Below are 19,425 nucleotides of genomic sequence, written 5' to 3'. Positions count from 1 at the left end.
AGGAGTTAAGGCAGTTAACAATTAACTCTAAGCTTAATTGAATTCCAGATGTTCAATTCTTGATGGAAGTTAATTTAATTCTGATCATGGTTATAGCTGATTTCAGTCTTGATTTTTTTTTTTTTCTTTAAAGTAGCTTTGAACTTGCAAAACAAGAGCGTGATTCGTTTCACAATTTTTCATTTTTTTTTAGCATTTTCAGGCTGTTGGAAGAGGACTTGCTAAACTAATTGCAAACAAAGATAAATTATCATAGAAGCATCAAATAGCTACTAGCAAAAGCAATTAAAACCCCTCAGAACAACTCTAAATTAGCAAGAAAAGACTTTTCTTAAATCTTTAGGCTTTTAATTTCTTAGTATCTTTTAATTTCTATGATGAAGATATTTTGGAACAAGATGTACTGGTAGAGACCAGGATGAGAGTTACAGGTATGTGCATGTGAGGAGTTACTTGTTTAAGAAAATGGGTAGGAGGGTTTGGATGAAAAAATGAGAGTAAAATAACAAACCCAAATCAGTCTCTGAACCAGCCTGGAGGGGTTACATGCAGGTGAAGCCTTTGAAAGCTTCATTGTCCAGGATCCAGCCTCTAGGTTTTCTGTTGAAAACTCTGTATCAATGTGGGATGCACAACTCCAATACTCATATCTGGCTTCAAAACATGCAGGTTTTGAGGTTTCCAACAGCCAAGCAGGTGGCAACTTGTGCCGTTATTGTTACAAATGCTCCTCTCTCCTCCTGGAGCACTCACTGAAAAGTCCATCACACAGCTCAGGTTCTTGTCCAGCGCATTTGATGTGCGCAGCGATGGGAACGAGATTTGCAGGAGACCGGTCTCACTGGAGAAAGGGGAATAATAATAATAAAAAAAAGGGTATTGGTACAAGTTTGGTCTTTGCTTTCGATCAAGATGTTTTGCAGGCACTAGATATTCCCAATGACATCTGCTAGAAAGATAAATCCATTGTAGTGGAAATTAAATGCATATTTTAAATTCAGACGGTTTTGTAATGTATTGTCTGTGATATAGAGGAAAAATAAATGTGAAAGCCATTGAAAAAGCTTGTGTAAAACTTGCATGTGTGCTAAAGAATGTTGTCTTTTAGAATTAGAGCCCAAATCAGACTTTCTTGTCAGATTGACTGGTTTGTTTCTAATCTTAAGAGTTCTTTTCTTCTTTAGAAACTGAGTTTAAAAAAGAGCTTTAATATTCTGCAACAGAATTATGCATCTGAACAATGAGCATCTGCTACAGCTTGAGATTCCTTCTCCACTTGTAAGTGGAAAACGTTAAGTGAAGATCAGTCTGGCAGAAATAAAGGAACTCCCAAGTCAATTCTTAAATGCCAAATTTTCTCCTCAGAACTGGCGTAAGATGAAGATACCAAAATAAAAAGAAGAAATGAATAGATGATAGTATAAAACTTTTTTAATGCTTATAATTAGGATCCCCCAATATTGACATTATTTACCACAGAAGAGAGGAGCACTAATATAAGGAACTTAATATAAATCACTGAAGCCTTTCAAATGCAACTGACTTAGAAGGGCCTTTGTAGCAGAAAACGTGAGATATATTGTTTATGCAGATGGGATGCGAGAGAGGTCTGATTTGCAGGAGCAAGCTTTGGGCTTTTCTAGCAAGTTCAAGCTTCGAAAATCCTAACCTGGCGATGCAGAGTTAAGAGCCTCGTTTTTAAAACAGAACAAAACATAACAACCCGCCCCCCCTGCCCCAGTTTTGGTTAGGTTTATTTTCTGGTATTTTTAGCCTGCAGTGTTTAAGTTATTGTTCTCATCTGTGAAGAATGGAAGGATGGATCTTTTGGTTTTCCTTTTTTTTGTTTGTTGGGGGGTTTTTTGTTTTGTTTTAAGGTACATTCTTCTGCTCATTTAATGCTAAAACTTTGAGAGATGTGCTTGAGAACCTTAAAAACTCCCCAATTTTCTGTAGAGTGGTGAGTATTGAAAAAACTGCTGTTCTGGAGTCTTGACTTGACCTCGAAGGCTGTTAAAGCTCCCATAGCCTTAACACTAATAATTAATAATTTGGGTAAATCGTGCTTTTACTGAGTCTTACTGTCTTACTTTCTCACATGAACTAATTTTTACTGTATGTGGACATCGAGAATGTCTCCTGATTGCTCTCTGCATCGCTGTTCTTGTTTCTCCGCTGCGAGCTTCGTGCCATCCTCTAACCACAAAATCATTACAGCAAAATGCGTATGTTGAATTTTCTCAGACAGGATGAGGAGGAGTCAGCCACTACGCCCAGCCTCTTCCTGGGTATCTGGAGATAACCGTGGGTCACAGAGCACAGCGAGGGAAGTGTCGTAGAAAATCCAGGGTGCAGTTTTCTGTTTCACCGAGTTCAGACGAAGTTTAGGCTGCCAATGAAACGAGATCCTGGTCCCCCCGCGCCAGCCATGTGCTTCCACTGTTTGTGTTTGCTCTGGCAACTCCGAGTGCGGGCAAGTTGGATCCGTTTGCTGACTTAATGGAAAACTTACATTCAAAACTAAAAGCAAGTTTAGCGTCGGATTGGCTCGCTGACCTGAGACAGAAAACTGTGTAATCCTGTGCAAGGCTGAGAGTGACAGCATCTACCTTAGGGAAAAAGAAAATAGGATTTTACCTTCCAACAGCAGCCAGCACAGTGTAAAACCGTGACCTCCAGTTATAAACTCTGACTCCATCTAGTTTAAGTCTAGAGAGCACTTAGGAGCTTTTTAAAGCATCAGTTGGCACCTACAGGCTTGTCGAAACCCCGAGATGGGGGAATTGCAATAGGGAAATTCCCGGTACCGGCTCTGACTGACTCGCTCCTCGCCAGTGCCTTACCTGCAGCTCTGAGCATCTCTGACATCATGGGGATTTCCTAGAGAAAAAGGAGATAAACATGAAACTCCCCTGCAGTCTAACCTCTTATCGGAGGATGTGGAAGGAGTGTTTAAGCACTGCCGGTCGTCTCAGACGAGCAGGGAGAAGCCTGCTGCAGCCCAGCTCGGTGCTCTGGGGGACGGCTGCTCCTGTCAAGGTGGTGACTGACTCACCCAGCAGGAAAGCACAATTTCCAGGTGAAAAAGAATGTGTTATTCTCTCGACTAACCTAATCTTTCTGGTTTGTAATACATGAAGTAGTGGATGGACGCACTTTGTTGTTGTTGTTATTATTAGAAGCTTTTTGCAAGCTCTCATTCTGCTCCCCTTTGTTTCCCTTCCCTTTGATCCGGATCAGGAGTAACTCCGTTTGAAGTCAAGGCACTTACAGAGCTTCGCATTATCCTTTAGCTTTATTTGTGAAGTAGCACAGGTCACTCGATGGGGTGTGCAGCACAGAACCAACCCTTAAGTCAGCGCAAGTTACGGTTTGTTGGACCAAGTTGTGTTGATGGTGGGAACAGATACTGCAGAAACAGTGTGTAGTAACAAACCTGTTACAGTACTTACAAGTGGGGACTGTCCTAAACAGTCCCTGTATAACCTATATAAGGTGGAGTAAATTCATTTTCCAAATTGAGGAGAGCAGTAGCCCTACCAGGTCTATCAGGGACCTGTGAGTGGAGCCAGTCTGGTGCAGCTCTCCAGAGAAATTCCTGTCGCTGGGAGGAGTAAAGCTGCCCTCAGCAGACCTTGGACGTTTTTAGGGAGGCTGTTAGAGAAATTCCCTCTGCCTTGTGCATTCAAGAGCCGGCACTCTGCAGATCAATGTTCTTTATTGCAGTGGCTAATAAAAAGAGCTTTATCAGGTTACTCTGCTTTGTGGCTGGCTCTTACATCTGTCTCTGTTAAGCATTTCTCCGGTGCCAGAACACCCACTTGAAGCAACTGGTCTGAGCGCACGCGGTAGGGTAAAAATCGTTAAAAATTGTCGAAATACACGATCAAATAGGAGCTGACTGGAAATGAGGATGTCTGGTTGTAGCTTGGTGTATAAAGTGTGTCTTTGCAAAAATATTTTATGGTTGTGGTAAAAATCCTTGTGCTCACCTGCTTGCTTCTGTATGATTCCAGAACTGGAACATTATTAATTATTGTATGAAACTCCATTTTTCCCCAGCACATCTATCCTACAGGCCTTTTTCCTCACTGGATTTCTTTCAGATTTTGGGTCTGGTCAATGAAAAGGATAGAAGGTGTAAAAGTTGTTTTGGCTTCTTTTGGTGTAACCTTTAGCCAGAGGTACACGATTCTGCAAAACAGGAAGGAGAGGAACATGCAGGCTGTCGGTGTGCTCCGTGGAAGCCCCGCTCCCTGAAGGATCGAGCTATTTCATGTTCCCCTTCTCCAGCGGACCATTACGGCATATAATGCAGCAATTATTTTGTTGGGTAGGTGTTTCATTACCAACCTGGGCCTTGGAGGTGATGGGAGAAAATTTGTCTTGACCTTGCAGGGAAGCCATAAAAGAGAAATGATGTCTAAATAATGAATGTCTGGGAGAAATGTGAAATGGCTCACGGTGTTGCGCTTTGCTTTTGTGACATCTGTGCATTGTGCTATAGAGAGCTGGTATGTGGATCATTTCAAAAGCAGGAATATTTTCTATTGTTTCTTTGCATTTTTGACCTTCCTTCTCCTCCTTAATGCCTCTTAAATACGGTTTAATTTTTTTTTTCCTCCAGGATGTGTGTTTTCCTGGTTTTCCCTTAGGACTGGAGCAAACCATAAAAAGCAGATTTGGGAAAAAACCCTTGAATTCCGAAGTGAGGGTGATGGGATCAGGTTTTTATTCACTAGGCTTTGCCATATGTGCGGCATTTGGTATCGGTAGCCACACAAGAACGATCTTGCCTCCTCCCTTTGATGATCCCGTGACAGCAGGACCGATAGCGGGGTGGAAGAGAACATACAGGAGGGGCAGCTGCTGCGACGTGTGGCCCTGCTCAGGGTGTGGGGGTAGGAGTGTGGGGTGGTCTCTGTTGTGGGTGTTGTGGAGTTTTTTTCTTCCTTCATTTTCCAAAGGTAGGTGTAATAGTTTTCAGGACCAGTGGTTATTATTCCTGACATCTGAAACTTGTGTTGCTTAGTCCCTCACTGAGTAACCGTAATGCTTTTCATGCTTCTGCCCTTTCCAATGGCTTTGGGAAAAGCTGATTTCAATAGAAAAATAAATTACCCTAGAATAAATAGTTCACCAAACGACCTAATTTTTAGATCTTTTCCTCGAAACAAGTCTGGGTGTTCCCATGGGGTGTTTTTCTTCTAGATCTAATGGAGATGGAGGTTCTCCTTTGCCAAGCGAGCGTAATGCCCCCAAAGATCTGCTGATTGGGACAGATAAAAGATCGTTGTGTTGAGCTTTATTAACGTTCCTAAGAACCCTTGTGTGACGTTATCCGTCACACCAGAGTGTAGGAGTAACTTCTGATTGTATCTGGCTGGAGAGACCTCCCTCCATCACTGCGGAGTTCTACATCCTCAACCATTCCAGATACTGATCGATCAGCTGGTTTCTGTAGGAGCTTGGCAGTCTTTGTTTTACTCCTAACTGAAGTGTTCCTGTCCCTGGCTCAGATTCCTGTAGAGAAGCAAACGCTGAACATAGCCACTGGTTCGCGGTACCCTTGCCTGTTTTGGTGAGGTCTCTCAGGCTCTGTTAGAGCCATGCTTCTTGGCATGGGAGGTTTGCAGTGGTTTGAAGAGGCATGAGGGAGAGGGTTAGGCAGGTCTTGGGTGCATAATGCAAAACTTAACAGTCAGGGCTTAAGCTGAGGTATCTGTGAGAGGCAGGGGCTCCCAGCTGCCCGGGTCGGAATGAAGCCCCGGAGGAGAGCCGCTCCTGCTAGCAAAGCTAAGAAGTTACTGATAAGGAGATCAGCAGCATTTTGCCTCTTTTTGAAGCCAGTTTTTAATTTTATATTCCTTTTGGGAAAGAAAAGTCTCATTGGATACACTGGGCTCCAAACATTGCCTGTGCTAGTCCTCACGTGGTGTCTAAAGAAGGACAGTGATGCTTAGCAGTGGCCAAGAGGCTCTCCTTGACGTACCAGCTAGCCGTGAGCCCTGTATGCCACACTGCTTGTGTTTCTGAGGTCCCCCTCCTCCAGCCAGAGCTGTACTTCTCCCCTCTTCCCCCTCTGTTGTCAGTCTCACTTCCGTAGTTCGGAGTCTCAGCACAGTTCCAAACCTGCTGTGTTGGTGCAAACCAAGTGCCCGTCGGCTGAATCAGCCTTGGGGCCCTGCTCTAACTCCTCTGCCCATTCTTAAGGCTTCCTGAGGTGCTGTTCTCCTTCCTCCAAGGCTCTCTTTCCTCACTGACTTCTCCTCCACCTTTTCATACCTCCTTTCCATTTGCTGATACTTTCCAATACTCGTGTGTTGAATTATTGCAGCTTTATTTTGTTGTAACTTCCCTAGCATGGCCTTTTGCCAATAAAGAACTGTTATAAAACATTTTCTGGGAGCTGTCGTGTCCCCGTAGGCGTATGTGGACAGCGATGACATCTTCCGTGATTTCAGCCATAGCTGGCACTGCTCAGGTTTGAACTCTGTGCCCAATAACGTGCTGCCTGAATCTTGTCATCTTTTTATTGGGAAAATAGGTATCTAAAGTGATTTAATGAGCGTAGGTTTGTTGGAGGTGGCTCAGTGTAATCTGTGGGTCTGGGAGGAGCGTGTGATATGTAAAAGCAGAAACCTGATGAGTTGAGAGGTCAAAAAGCAGGATTCATCTTTCAGTTCACATCACTACTATAAACCTAGAAAAATACTCAAGGAGCAACTGATGTCAGCCGAGTTGGTTGTGATCTCTGGGAGACTGGCCAGCCCTTCTCAGGGCTTCCGGAGAGCCTTGGTACTATTTTGACATCGTGGTGACTGTATCTGAGAACGCTAACAAGACGTCAGTACGGTGTCAGATGTGTACATATGTACGTGTGTACACGCAAACAAGATTGAAAGCTTGTGATCCTTTATCTCATGACCTATCTCTTGCTTTACCGCATCTCAGGGGAACCACGTCGCTGCTGGGCAGTTTGCGCTGCGCCTTTTATTGCCTGTCCTTTAGCTTTGCCATAAAGAGGTGCTTTTTGAAAAAACCCAACAACCCAGCAAGTCTCTGTTTAGATGATCACGTTTTGCATGTTTCCTGTCAGCAGATAGTTGAGATAAGCAAAAGCCTGTTGCTAACTGTAAGATGGAAGGGGCAATCACTGCCGCTCCTCAGCACTGCGATGGCAGCGTGGACCAGCCCAGCAGCTTTGTGTGCAGTTTGGAGTTTTTTTCTTCAATCAAATCAACAGTGACGATACAATGTCAAGTGACTTCCCCGAACTCTTGGCTTGAAGTCACGAGAAGGTTCTGTCTGCACGTATATGTGCTTCAGGAACAAATCCTGATAACCAAGCGTGTGGTTTCCTTCATTTCCTAAGATGTAAGTCCCCATTTACAGACCTACTCAACGGGGGTCTGTGTAACGTGCGCACCGTGGATGTGAAGACGTTTCAGTTGCGGGAAGAGAGGAGTGAAGACGAGACCCCTGGTCTCATCTCCTCCATCAGGCAGCCTCACTAGCAAAGGTTTGGGATTTGTGTGGATTTCCCGAGTTCATTGTAGTGCAGAGCGGAGTGAAGACGAGACCCCTGGTCTCATCTCCTCCATCAGGCAGCCTCACTAGCAAAGGTTTGGGATTTGTGTGGATTTCCCGAGTTCATTGTAGTGCTTGCAGAGCCCCCACATCATTCTGAGGAAAGAATTCTCCCTCTCAGCCCCTACAGAGACCTTTGAATGCCAGCTTGATGCAGAGCATGGTCCAAGGTTTTTTCTGGTCCCGTGCAGGGTTGCTGTAAGGAGTTTGTCTCACCTTTGGGTCTAACCAGCGCTGTACTGGATTTAGGCAGTTGTGAATGAAGCTGGGTCGTGCAGACAAGCCCTCTCTCCGACTTGGAGTGCTGTTGTTATTTTTCTGGGCTTTTTGTGCATTTCTGTTTGTGGACGGTGAGTGCCCTCCACCACATACTTGCCGAAGGTGGTGCCAGCACAGCAGCCACCCCGAAGGGTAAGATAAAGTTTCTGTGTGGGCAGTGACAGCGGAAGAATCTTCAAAGGAGTGATGTGGAGAGCATCCCTCAAGACTTAACTCTCCTCATCAGCTAAACAAACCTGGACCAGTTAATCCTCCTGTCCCACCAGTGAGTTCCCACTGTCTTTTCTGAAGTTTCCTCTCTTGGGCTGGTACTTCCCCTTCAGAGGGGTTAATTTTGTCTCACTTTCTGACCACGAGGGAATAAAATATAGGCTCTTTATTCTTTTGTTCCCCCTCCATGGCCCATGTTAATTTAATTTGACAGCCTGGCGAATAGGATTTGTCAAATACTGTAACCTTAAGCAACGCAGATATTGAAAACCGTGCCCTAAATTGATATAATCCAGATGTGAGAACCAATAAAACGCTCAGATGAAATGAAATGTCAGGCTTTGTGGGGAAGGAAAGGAAGAAATACTTTTTGCCACTTATTTTTCCACATAGCATAAAGTGCAGAGCAGGCTTCAATCAGTTCTATGAGTCTCCAAGAACAGAAGTAGGTTTTGTCATCTCAGTGCTGGCAGCGAATAGTAAATATGATTGATAGCAAAATGCAGGATCTCTCAAGACTCGTTAAGTGAAAGCAGTGCGGTGTTTGGGCAGTGACAAGGCTGGTCTTGGGCAGTATTTACAGCCAAGTAACTGAGATGATCTTGGTGATGTCTGAGGAAGTGAATCCTGCAGTATAACCTATGATGTTTGACCCCCTCTCTCTTCCCATCAACACCAGGCACTGCTCGGAGATACCGCTTCTCTCTCTTAGTAATACCAGCAGAAAAGCCACCAATTTACCGATTTTAGGGCTGCAGGAGTTATCGGGTGGAATTAGTCAAAGAACTGGAGACGAGTTGGGGGAAGAAACCTTGTAAGGGATTGCTGCGTGGGTGCCAAGCGAGCTCCGGCGTCCCCTTGGGAATTTCACTTGTTCTCCAAAATACATTCTCAAATTCTGTGCATAAACCAACTCCTGTTTCTCCAGCGTTTGTTCTCCTGTACGTAGGAAGAGTCTGAAAGATAATAGTAATTATCTTAAACTAATTTTCAGCTAAATCTCTTCGTTTCCTCTGGTGACCTTTCTTTGGCAGAAGGGAAGAAATTCTGAATAACACTAGGCAGTGTTTATCAAGGAGTTCATTCCCCAAAACTGCAAATTAATTTTAGCTCAAAATGGGAATTTGTCTAACTCAGAACATAGGCCTAATAAGTGGGATTAAAATGTGAAGATTAAAGCATTTCCGAAGATTTTAATGCCAATATGAATTGTCATTTTAAATTTGCCTGCACTTAATATAAAAGCTGAAGAAGCTTTCAATCAAAACAAAACCGTTTTTCACATTTTAAGAATAATTTGATGGTAAACCTGATGTTGTGTGCGTAGCTCTGTGACTGCTGGTGTTGAGAACACGCACTTGAATTGTCTGTACTGCATCGTTGTGGTGAGATAAAATAAAACTGGACGGTTCTTAGACTTATTCCATTCTCTGCCACATGAATTAGGTGTCCAGAAATAGATTAGGAATTGAGCTGTGTTTAAACCACCACCCACAACTCGCTCTCGGGGAAAAACCACCTTTCATAACTGACTAAAGTTTGACCTGAATCGAGACTGTCTGTGGTTTCGATGACACAAAATCCCAACTCGTATGATAAGATTTTGCAAACCCAGCTGCTGGCTTTGTGTGATTTTTCTTAGGTCAAAAGCTGCAGAAAGAACCTGCAAGTTTTACTGGGGAAAAAAGTAATTTGAGAAAATGCATGTGTTGGAGCTTTTCTTCCTCCTAAGACACCAGGTTAGAAGAGGTGGGGGACTCATCCCCTAATATCAGCACAATTAATGAAATAAGCTGCTTGTGTTGGAGCCTTGAGTTTGGTAAACTGAGTCGCGTGAAGTTAGTGCGTGAACTTAAGGGGCTGGGACGCAGCAGACCTTAGCTACGTTCTCGGTTTTGCAATGACTTTCTGCACGGTCTCAACACAAAATTACCTCTTACTCTGTATCTCTGATAGCAAAGTGCTGCTAATTCTATGTCTGAAGGGAGGGGGTTTTTTTTATTATTTTATTTTGGATATTGAAAGAGCTTCTTCAGGTAAAGCTTTTGGCAAAGATAGTTGCTGGAATGCAGTTTTGGGGCAAAGTCTGCAGTTTCTGGAGTCTGCAGGCATCCCTCCCTTGCCAGGCCAGGCTTTAGAGTATGTTTTGTTTGCAGCCAGCTTAGAAGTTCAGGCTGATGTTACTCCTAAAGGGGCAAAACTTGAGCAGATAAAATTTCATAGCCCTGGATATTTTCCAAGGGAAGTATCCTGTACAAAATGCAAGGTGCCAGAGCTGTAGCTGAGCGGTACAAACTTCTGTCGAAGCTTTACGTACGCTGTCAAGGAGCAGTTTTTGCATCGGTCGCAGCTCATTCAGATGGAGACATCGCTGTGGAGGGATGTCGGGGACGGCAGAGCCATGCTGAAAAAATTCCGTGGTTTTTTGAAACAATGCACTATCTGTCTGGGCTCTTTGAAACCTTGCTATAACCAAGTGCAAAGACCCGTTTAAAAAACTGTCTTTTCAGCTGATCGTACGGTCCAGCCTCTTGGGTTCGTTTGATTCATTCATTAGCTGTGTAATCCATTCGTTTCTGCTGTGGTCCCATAAATCATGTGCTTGCCAGAGTGGAGAGAGTTATTTGAAAGGATGGAAGAACCATTAAGTAGAAATGAGAGTATGTGTAAAACGTTCAGCCTGCGTAGCTGGGGGGGACGAGCACTCCCTCCGTACAGTACGGAGCGGAAAGACCGGCGAAACCTCCACCATTTCCCCTGTTCCTGGTTAACATAATAAACATGGAACTGGGCTGTTCCCAGTAGGGACATACCGCAGCTTCCCAAACTGGGGATAGTTTTCTTCTGTCCTGCTCAGCCATGGCTTTGTATGTTTTTCCTCCACATTACAACATGGTTTTAATCTAAACAGACATCGGTTCTGTTCGCCAAGCACATCAAATGTACATTGCAAGGAGAACAGCGTGGAAGGAAGCACTGTGGCTCACCAAGTGACTGTGTGATAGGACAGGGGAGAGGAGGGGGACTGGAGGAAAGGGCTGAGCAGGGAATGGACCCCCTGAAAGCAAAGCAACTAATGGAAAAAGCTGTCAGTGAATGGAGGTTTTGTATTCAACTTTGTGAGGGAGATTCCCCTGGGCAAGGTTAGGTTCCAGGATAAATGAGATCTCCCTCCGAACGGCGTTCTGCCCCGTCCGGGTAGAGGCATTACCTAGTAAGAAACAGAACTGAGAGCATTTATTGCCTGTGTTCTAACTGACGTGATTCTACCAGTGTCTTATTTTGCCTTGATTGGAAGGGCTGTCACATCAGGAGCCCCCTATTTCCTTCTAGGCTCTCTCAAGCACCTCCTCCAACTTTTGTTATTTTTTCTTCCACCTTTTTATACTTGGTGTTGGTGGAAGGTGCATTGGCTCTTCCTACAGTTGCTGAAAAACTATCCAGAGAACAGTCAATTCTGAGTAAGTCTCCATAGCTTGGTGTCTCTCCACCTTCTGGGTGGGAACTTCACTACAGAAGAATTTGGGTTTAGCTCCTGTGACAGTGAGAAGTTTTAAAAACCATGGAGAGTAGTTAAAAAATATAGGAACCTGAAAGTCCCTCAGTCTTAGGATTATTTTATTTTTCAATTTTTTTCTCATTGTTTTTCAACTCCTGAGTGCGACCAGTATTTGCAGTGAAGAAATATGGAGCATCAGACACTGATTTGAACCGTGCCTAGGCTAGCCTTGGTGTTCACATTGTCATAGCTTTTTGGGAACTCATGCAAGTGCTCCATGAAGTGCTCTCATGCCTTGGGGACTGCTTCAGGTTATTCAAATCCTATTTAGTTAGCAAAGCAGTTAGATATGGTTGTCTGCTTGGTAGATCAAAGGTTTTAAACCAGAGTCAATTGCAGTTGTCTCTAATACAGTGACATAGGAGGACTGTGATATTTCAAAAGTTCTGTTGAACTTTTTGGAACCAGACAGCTTACAGAAGTAGTCACGTGGGGAACAGGCATGAGAAAGAGCCGTTCTCAGAGTGAGAGTGCAAAGGAAGCAAACTGTGTGTGGAAGGCATAGGAATGGCTTTAAAAGAAGAAAGAAGCTGAAACAGTACATGTCTCACTCTACAGCTGGTCCTTCTCCAGCCAGGCAGGCAACAACCTCACGGCAGCACTCCCTAAGGACTTGGCGTGGCTGGGGCTGTCAAGACCAACACCACGGTGCTGCTGAAACGTAATGAAAAATGAGTTGAATGGTGCCAACACTTTATAATGTTACGGAGCTCTTACCCAGGTAGCAGGATCCTGCACTGAACTGTTTTATGTTCAGTTCTTACAAATCTACACCTCTGACTCCTGGTGTGCGAGAAACATGTTTTGCTCACACTGAGGCTTTTCAGAGATGTTGCACGTTCTCAGTCTTATGCTTTGATGTACTATATTTTGACAGTTGCTTCAAAGCTTTGGTGGATTGGGCTCCAGAGGGTTGTGGATTCAGACTACAGCTTCAGCTGGAGGAGAGTGAGGGAGGGAAGTCAAGTGTCACGACAGTGTCTGAACGCTGGGAAGCAAAACGATACTCAGCAGCAGAGCAGAATTATAGGACACTTGGGACCAAGTCACTTCTCTCTGGAGCTTCTTCGGTTTGTTGTCTAGAGCGGTGGAAATGGTCTAAACTCAAGGCTAGGGGGAAAATGCAGCATTTCAGTCCTCGTTCTCACACTGGCTCTCCCCTTGTGGCCACAGGTAAGATGTTTAGTTTCCCATCTGTCAGACAAGTCAGACACTCACTTCCCCTCCTCGCAGAGATGGTGTGGGAACCAGCTTCCACTTACCGAGTATTTCAGTGTGCTGTGGTTCTTTGTGGTTCGGAATGGACTTTAACCGTGGAGACTTTTCTCTGTGGCTCAGAAGAGACCACACCTACCACTCTGCTCTCAGCTTTCTTTGAGTTGCCAGAAAATAGCTAATAAATTGGCGTGAGCTCAGAGGAGAGCAACCCAAACAACTCAGGGACTTGGCCGGAGGGGTTAAATTAATAACGCAAGATTAAAAGGGATAAATATATATAGTTTGGTGAAAGCTGTTCCCCTGGAGTTAATTATGTCATATTATTTTAAAGATGTAAATGTTGAAGGATTTGCTTAGTGTGCTCCAGAGAGGTAATTGGCAGAGAAAAGAGGAAGTAAAAAGGAACTTTGGGTTGAATACCAAGAGAGGAGAATTTCCTGACAGTGGATCTGTTGCCTTGTCAAGCAGACTTGCAGGGAAGCGCTGAAAGCCCCGCTGTTTGAAACGTGAAAGCCTCCTAGTTGAGGAAGAAGCCCTGAACTGAGATCAAGATGAAACCCCGTGAGTCTTGTCTGTCTCAATGACTATAATCGAGAGCTTCAGCCACCGTTATTGATAGAGCGGCGATACCCCGGAGCGCAGATCAGAGATGCTGCCCTAGAAACACTCAAACAGGCTTTCCCTGCGTGTAATAAAATCTGCAGAGCAATCTGGATCTAGGCTGGCTTACAAGTCAGTGTTGAGGGGCCACAGCCAGCGCTGGTAGATATTCTGCCCTTTTCTGTTCCTCTCCCAGCAGAGGCACAAGGACAGTCTGCTTGCAACTACTGTGTCCAGCATGGCGGAGCTGCCCGTGGGGTACCTGAGAGGGCACAAACCAACCGTCCCAGCCTTCCACCATCCTCCTGATCTGTCCTTGTAAGAACAACAATGGGAAGCTTCAGAAACTACAGAGGAAGCTTAAATAGGAAAACTCTAGGAAAATTAATTTAACTTCCCAATTAATTATGAACATTTTGCCCCTTAAATATTATTGTTTCTCTCAGATTCTAGGTGTTCCTCTGCTGCGGTAGAGACTTGGGTGTTTGAGGAAGGAGAACTGTGGTGCCCTGGAGTTCCTGGCAGGCAGATTCATCCCGGTAGTCTGAGCAGGGTTCATTAACCTGTGTTTAGTGCTGTGCTACTGCAATTACTGCTCTTCCGGTGATTAGACCAACTCGTTTAGACCTATCCAAGCATCTCTGCAATGCTCAGCAGTCAGCTAAGCATTTTTCCTAGAAAAGAGCATCAGCAAAAATAACAGCAATAATCAGTATTTCTGCCGGTTAAATAAGTCAGAGACTTAAAATCAACCCGCTCTGATTGTACAGTTTATTTAGATCAGGCAAATCCTGAACTCTGGTCTGTAGAGGTAAGGGAGAAGTCAACCTTGATCATGGCTTTTAACTTGCCAGACACTGGGTTTGATCAGAGAACTGGATCAAGTGTATCAGAGAACTGGATTAAATATCCCCTGTTAAAAAACAAAAACCAAATCCAAACAACCCAACAAAAACAGCAACAACAAAAAATCCCCAACAACAACAACAAAAAAACCCAAACCCAAAACACCCCAGTGCATTCCAAACCACATATAAGAAATTATAGCTGCGAAGCCTTAATCATATGGGAAGTCCCAAAGTTTTTCCTTTCTCTAGGAGCGCTTAAATGTCTGCAGAAAGTCTGAAGCCAGGACTTTAGTGCAAAATTGTGTGTTCTCTTTAAATCTGTGATTATAAGCATATGTGAGGTCTTACAAATAATGCTTTTGCCAACCTGTGTTACCGGTGCTGCTGAAACCTGCAGGGTTTCAGTCCCAACCAGGAGCACAGTGATGGTCCAGGAATGGAGGTCCAGATCTATTCCCTTCCTGTCAGCGGTTCATCGCTTTCTGCCGCACCAGCCATCAGCTGCAGCAGGACATCTCGGTCCATAATTTACGTTTAGTAGCACATTGGATTTACAGCAGTGCATGAGGCTTTGGGGCGTCTCAGATGGAGGGTCTACAAGGGGAACATCTCCAGAGAGGTGCAGGTGTGTTGTTTCAACCTCTTCATGTCATCTCTTTTTAGGATGCTTTTGGTGTGGGGTATTAACTTGAAGATAACTGGATCTTAGAAAGCAATCCCAGTGGAAGGAAAACAGGGAAATAGAGTTGCTGAAACTCCAGGAGTCTCTTGCTGTTCCTGTGCTGAGCAACTCTGATACACGAACACAGCCAGGCAGCGGTTTTATCAGGATGGGAGCTGCCAAGCAGTTAAATGGGGAAAAAAGTTCATGTCTGGAGCTGAGTGCATTTGCTCTATTCTTTCAAAAGAAAAATTTAAAAAATATGTGCTGTATGAAAGCTTCCAGAATACCATATTGTTATTCTGCTTAATTAACTGATTAAGAATTTGAAAAGCTCTAGTATTTTTGGTTTAGTTGAGCTCCTCACTTCAGACTCCATGTTTACCGGGAGAAAGTCTGGTGTAGGCACTGTGCAAATTAAAGCTGAAGTGACAATTCTATTCCCAGGACCTGTTCTGGAAACCGGGGTAAGGAGCTGATTGGTCCAGGCTGGTTTAGCTTTCCTTATCCGCTCTTGCCGTCAGTACACCAGGCTCTGCATCCCGTCACTAACACTGCTCCGGAGAGAAATGCCCTGATAATGAGCAGTCACTTGGCTGTCCCATTCATTAGATATATTGTGACTTAATGATAACGTTAATTGAATTGGCTGAATAAGTGCTCTTTGGGCAAGGTGCCAGAGTTCCAGGGGTTTGCGGAGCAGACGTGCTTCTGAGGAAGTGGAGGAGAGACGAGTCTGTCTTACAGTAGGCACCGAGCTGGCGTCGGTTCCCGCAGTTCCCATCACCTCGCGGCTCTGAAGTGATGTCTATAAAAGGAGGTGCTGGCTGTGGTTTCATGCTCGCAAGCGCTGGGTTGGGGTTTTTTTGTCGCAGTGATGACGATTGGAATTGGCACTCCACAGACGGTATTCCCGACCCTGGCGGCGCACTCACCACCATCCACATTTTTTTTCTCATTTGGCTCTTGATCCTTACAGCACGTTCCTGGCCTTGGCCTAGAGGTCAGTGGCTCTTTACCTCTTTCTTTACCTTCTGCCCTCTTTAGGTCTCTGGTGTAAGGGAAATCAGAAGGCAGGATAACTTTCTGTGGTCTCACAGGGGTTCCTAGCAGCAGGGTTGCTATTCTTCCGTTCCATTGCCTAGTCCTGAGTGTTGTCCCCCGTTCCCCCGCAGAACCTCTGTTGGGGAGTGCCGCACCGCTTCGGATATGGGGCTCAGCCTTCCCGCGAGACCCCGCCACGGTAAAGGCAGGAGAAGCCACAGTAGTTGCTCTGTGGATATTGTCATTGTGAAAGTGAAGAGGTAACTCTTCCTGACCCATGCTGATGCTCGCTGTATGTATATTACCAAGATGCGAGTTCTTTCATTATTTAACCGTTATTTTTACTCAAGCACAGGTATGTATAATAGGGGCCATTTAAATGTACTGATTCTGCTGGTTAGATATTCCTTGCCCTTAAGTAAAATCCTTAGAGGCAACAAGGGGGTGTGTGTAGACAGAAAGACAGGGAGGGTCTTTTTTGGTGTTCTGTTGTATTCTGAACGTGGATTTTTTTTTTTTTCCTTTTTCCTGCCTCTCTGTCAAACTTTGAGCTTCAGCAAGCTGCTTCTAACTACTAACACATGTCCGAGCATGGGGAAAGAGATGCAGGAAGGAATACTCCGAGGAGTACAGTAGCATTTCTGCATTCAGTAAGTTAGTCATCAGCTCTTTTGGTTGTAACACAAAATAATAAAATGAATGATCTGTGAAGCTGCAATCGCATAGCAGATCTTAACTGGAGTTTACCTTATGTTTTCCTTAGGAGGATCTCAGAGCGCTTCAGTGCTTTGAAGTAGGGAGATGTTTATTGCCTCTGCTTTACAAATAAAAATGCGAAGAGCCAGACAAAGCTAGATCTGGAATTTCTTGATTCACAGCTGCCATTTACTGTTTTCAGTGTGAGATGCTCTGTGGAAGGAGTTCTGAAAATTCAGCAAGTAGCGATTGAGTGGGAGATGAAACCGTGTCTGAGGTGTTGGAGATAACCAAGATCTCTTGCTTCTTAACTTGGTGTTTGAACCACCAATATCATCTTAACGTTTCAAAACCAAACTCTAGCAGCTCTTGCCTGCCCTAACCAGACAGGGGCTGTTCTCCCTAGAACTTTTTGAAATCTCCATCGCCCCTGCCCCAACGCCGAGCCCAGTCAGCTCTCCAGAGATTTTACTTTAGTGCTTTGGCCTTTTACTGTGCAAACCATGACCTGGGGGCCATCTCACCACCTCATTATCCCAGCTCTGCCTTTGAACACTTGAGAATATTCTTTCTGTCTCCACCCCTCCCAAAGTAAGTACTTTCCTCCCGTCTTTTAAATATGACAGACATATGTCTATTTACTTTAAGTTCTTAAGTACCGTAAAGTTGTGATTTATCTGCTGTCACCTGAGTATTTCTTGGGGAGGGAGGCAGCTCTAGAAAGAAAAGCACTAATAACTGTCTTTTTAAATCAAATTATGTGTGTGGTCAGTATCTCCATTAATTTTTGGTCTCACATCTGAGTTGCCCATAAAATGTCGATGACTATTGCTGGCAGTGAGCCAGAAGCAGCAATGGCTGTAAGGAGGAGAAGCACCTCTTCCCCATAATTGCTGTAGTGTTTGAGGTCCACTTGTACTTCTAGCAGATTTTAGCATTCTCCTTCTGTGCCTTCCTGTGTTATCACCTGGGCGTCAGCGCTCATAGGGCTGAGGCTTTGGTTCAAGTCTCATCTTGAACACATGCTCTGTCATCTTTTTTTTTTTTCCTTTGTTTTTGCTCAGACTAAAAACTTTGGTTACAAATCTCAGGAACAAGTCCTTTGAGCTGCACCAGTCGTTTCTTGGAGGCTAATTATTGTGTGTTAGTAAATGAACCAGGTAGAAAGAATGTTAAGTATATCAGACTTGCAGCAACAAGTCTCCTGTCAGGAGGAAGAATGCTCACCTCTCCCTAACTGGTGAGATACCAGCACTTACAGCCACCAGCTGGTGGGAAGGCGAGGAACAGAGTAAACCAGGCGCAGGGATAGAATTATAAGTATTAAACCATGAGCTGCTTCACGTAGAGAAAACTTTCTAAAAAGCAGAGACCGTTTCCCATGCCACACATGTGGTTGTGTGCTGCTGGTACCGTAAGGAAAGCCTCTTCTCCTCTTTTATTTTTTCCCCTCGCCCCTTCCAGACTTGGTAAATGCTGAAGTGGGACAGGAATTTGAATGCTGACTCAGGGGCATCAGCACGTATCGTGTCCGGGTTGGTTTGGTTCCTGCTTTTCCAGCTATAACAGGATTTCTACAAATGGAGTTTCAGGCTCTCAAATGCATCCACTTGCCCAGAGGGGAGTAATGAAATCCAGAATGTAGCAATTCAAAACATTCCTGATTCCCCACCAGTCCCCTGAGTCACTTAGTGCGCGGGACTCAACTGAGGAGTGAGCTCAGTTCAAAACAAACCTGGAGCTCATTATCAATCTGGGCTGATTTAATCTCACAGCCCTTTTATTCTTCCTTTCTGGGACTCTCTGAGGTGAAAGTTGTTGTATTGTCCACTGTGGAGGGAAAGTGCCTCCCGGCAGTGCCGTGGGGTTTGTCTGACAAACTCCAGGGCTTTGCAGTCCAAGAAGGAAGCTCGTGCTAAAAGTAGGGCACGACTCCGTGAGCTCCGTGTGCCTCGCTGCGTTAATCCACAAGATGGATGTGATAAACTATGAAGTACATATTTTGAAGGTAGATGCACCCCCTCCCCATTTTTTTTTTCCTGCATCTATAACGTGCCATGTGAGGTGGTGGCCGTGTTAAGCAGACCCTGTGCCAAGGTGACAGATGCTGAGGCGGTATCAGGTATCTAGCAAGTTCTCCCATCTTGGCTTATGAGGGTATAGGCAGTAGCACATCGATCTCCGGTGTCAGCGTTCTGCATAATTAATTAATTAATTATAACTTTCTGTGGCAGAGAGGGAAACGGTGTAATTCTGTCTGCGTGTGTTAATGGGAATAAATGGATCTGTTTACTAAGGATCTATGTCACAGTTCTTTTTTTTTTTTATCTTTCCACTGGTTTATCATTTCATCTAGACTTTTCCACTAATTAATTATGTGGTAGTTAATCTTTGTTGCTGTTTGTGTATCTGTTCCATCTGAGTAAGTTTGTCTTCCCTAGTGACTAAGAACAAAAGCACGTATGAACTCCTGATGTGCAAAAAGTGACCCCAACCAAACTACACTTTTAACCCTGCGGCTGTCGGTCACGTCTGCGGCTCTGAAGGACACATATCTCTGTTTCACAGTAATGTCTCTCTCAGTGCGTACCCCAGCCTGGCACTGGGGTATTCTTGATGTCAGCGAGAAGATGTGGCACCTGCCCTGTGGCTGGAGTGACGGCAGGGAGGTCAGGCTTCATCCATAGTGCAGATTCTGGAAAAACGGGGCAAAGCTCTCG

The 19,425-nt window shown here is 44.6% G+C and overlaps 1 protein-coding gene across 1 annotated transcript in view; it reads left to right on the top strand.

Annotated features, from left to right (window-relative positions):
- ABTB2 (ankyrin repeat and BTB (POZ) domain containing 2) overlaps nt 1-19,425 on the top strand; it is a 116,965-nt gene that overhangs the window by 27,036 nt on the left and 70,504 nt on the right. The window lies entirely within an intron of this gene.

The sequence above is a fragment of the Buceros rhinoceros genome, unplaced genomic scaffold, assembly GCF_000710305.1.
Source record: "Buceros rhinoceros silvestris isolate BGI_N320 unplaced genomic scaffold, ASM71030v1 scaffold632, whole genome shotgun sequence".
In the NCBI taxonomy this organism is placed as follows: domain Eukaryota; kingdom Metazoa; phylum Chordata; class Aves; order Bucerotiformes; family Bucerotidae; genus Buceros; species Buceros rhinoceros.
Note: the sequence above shows the minus strand (reverse complement) of the source record. Positions and strands in the feature narration are given on the sequence as shown.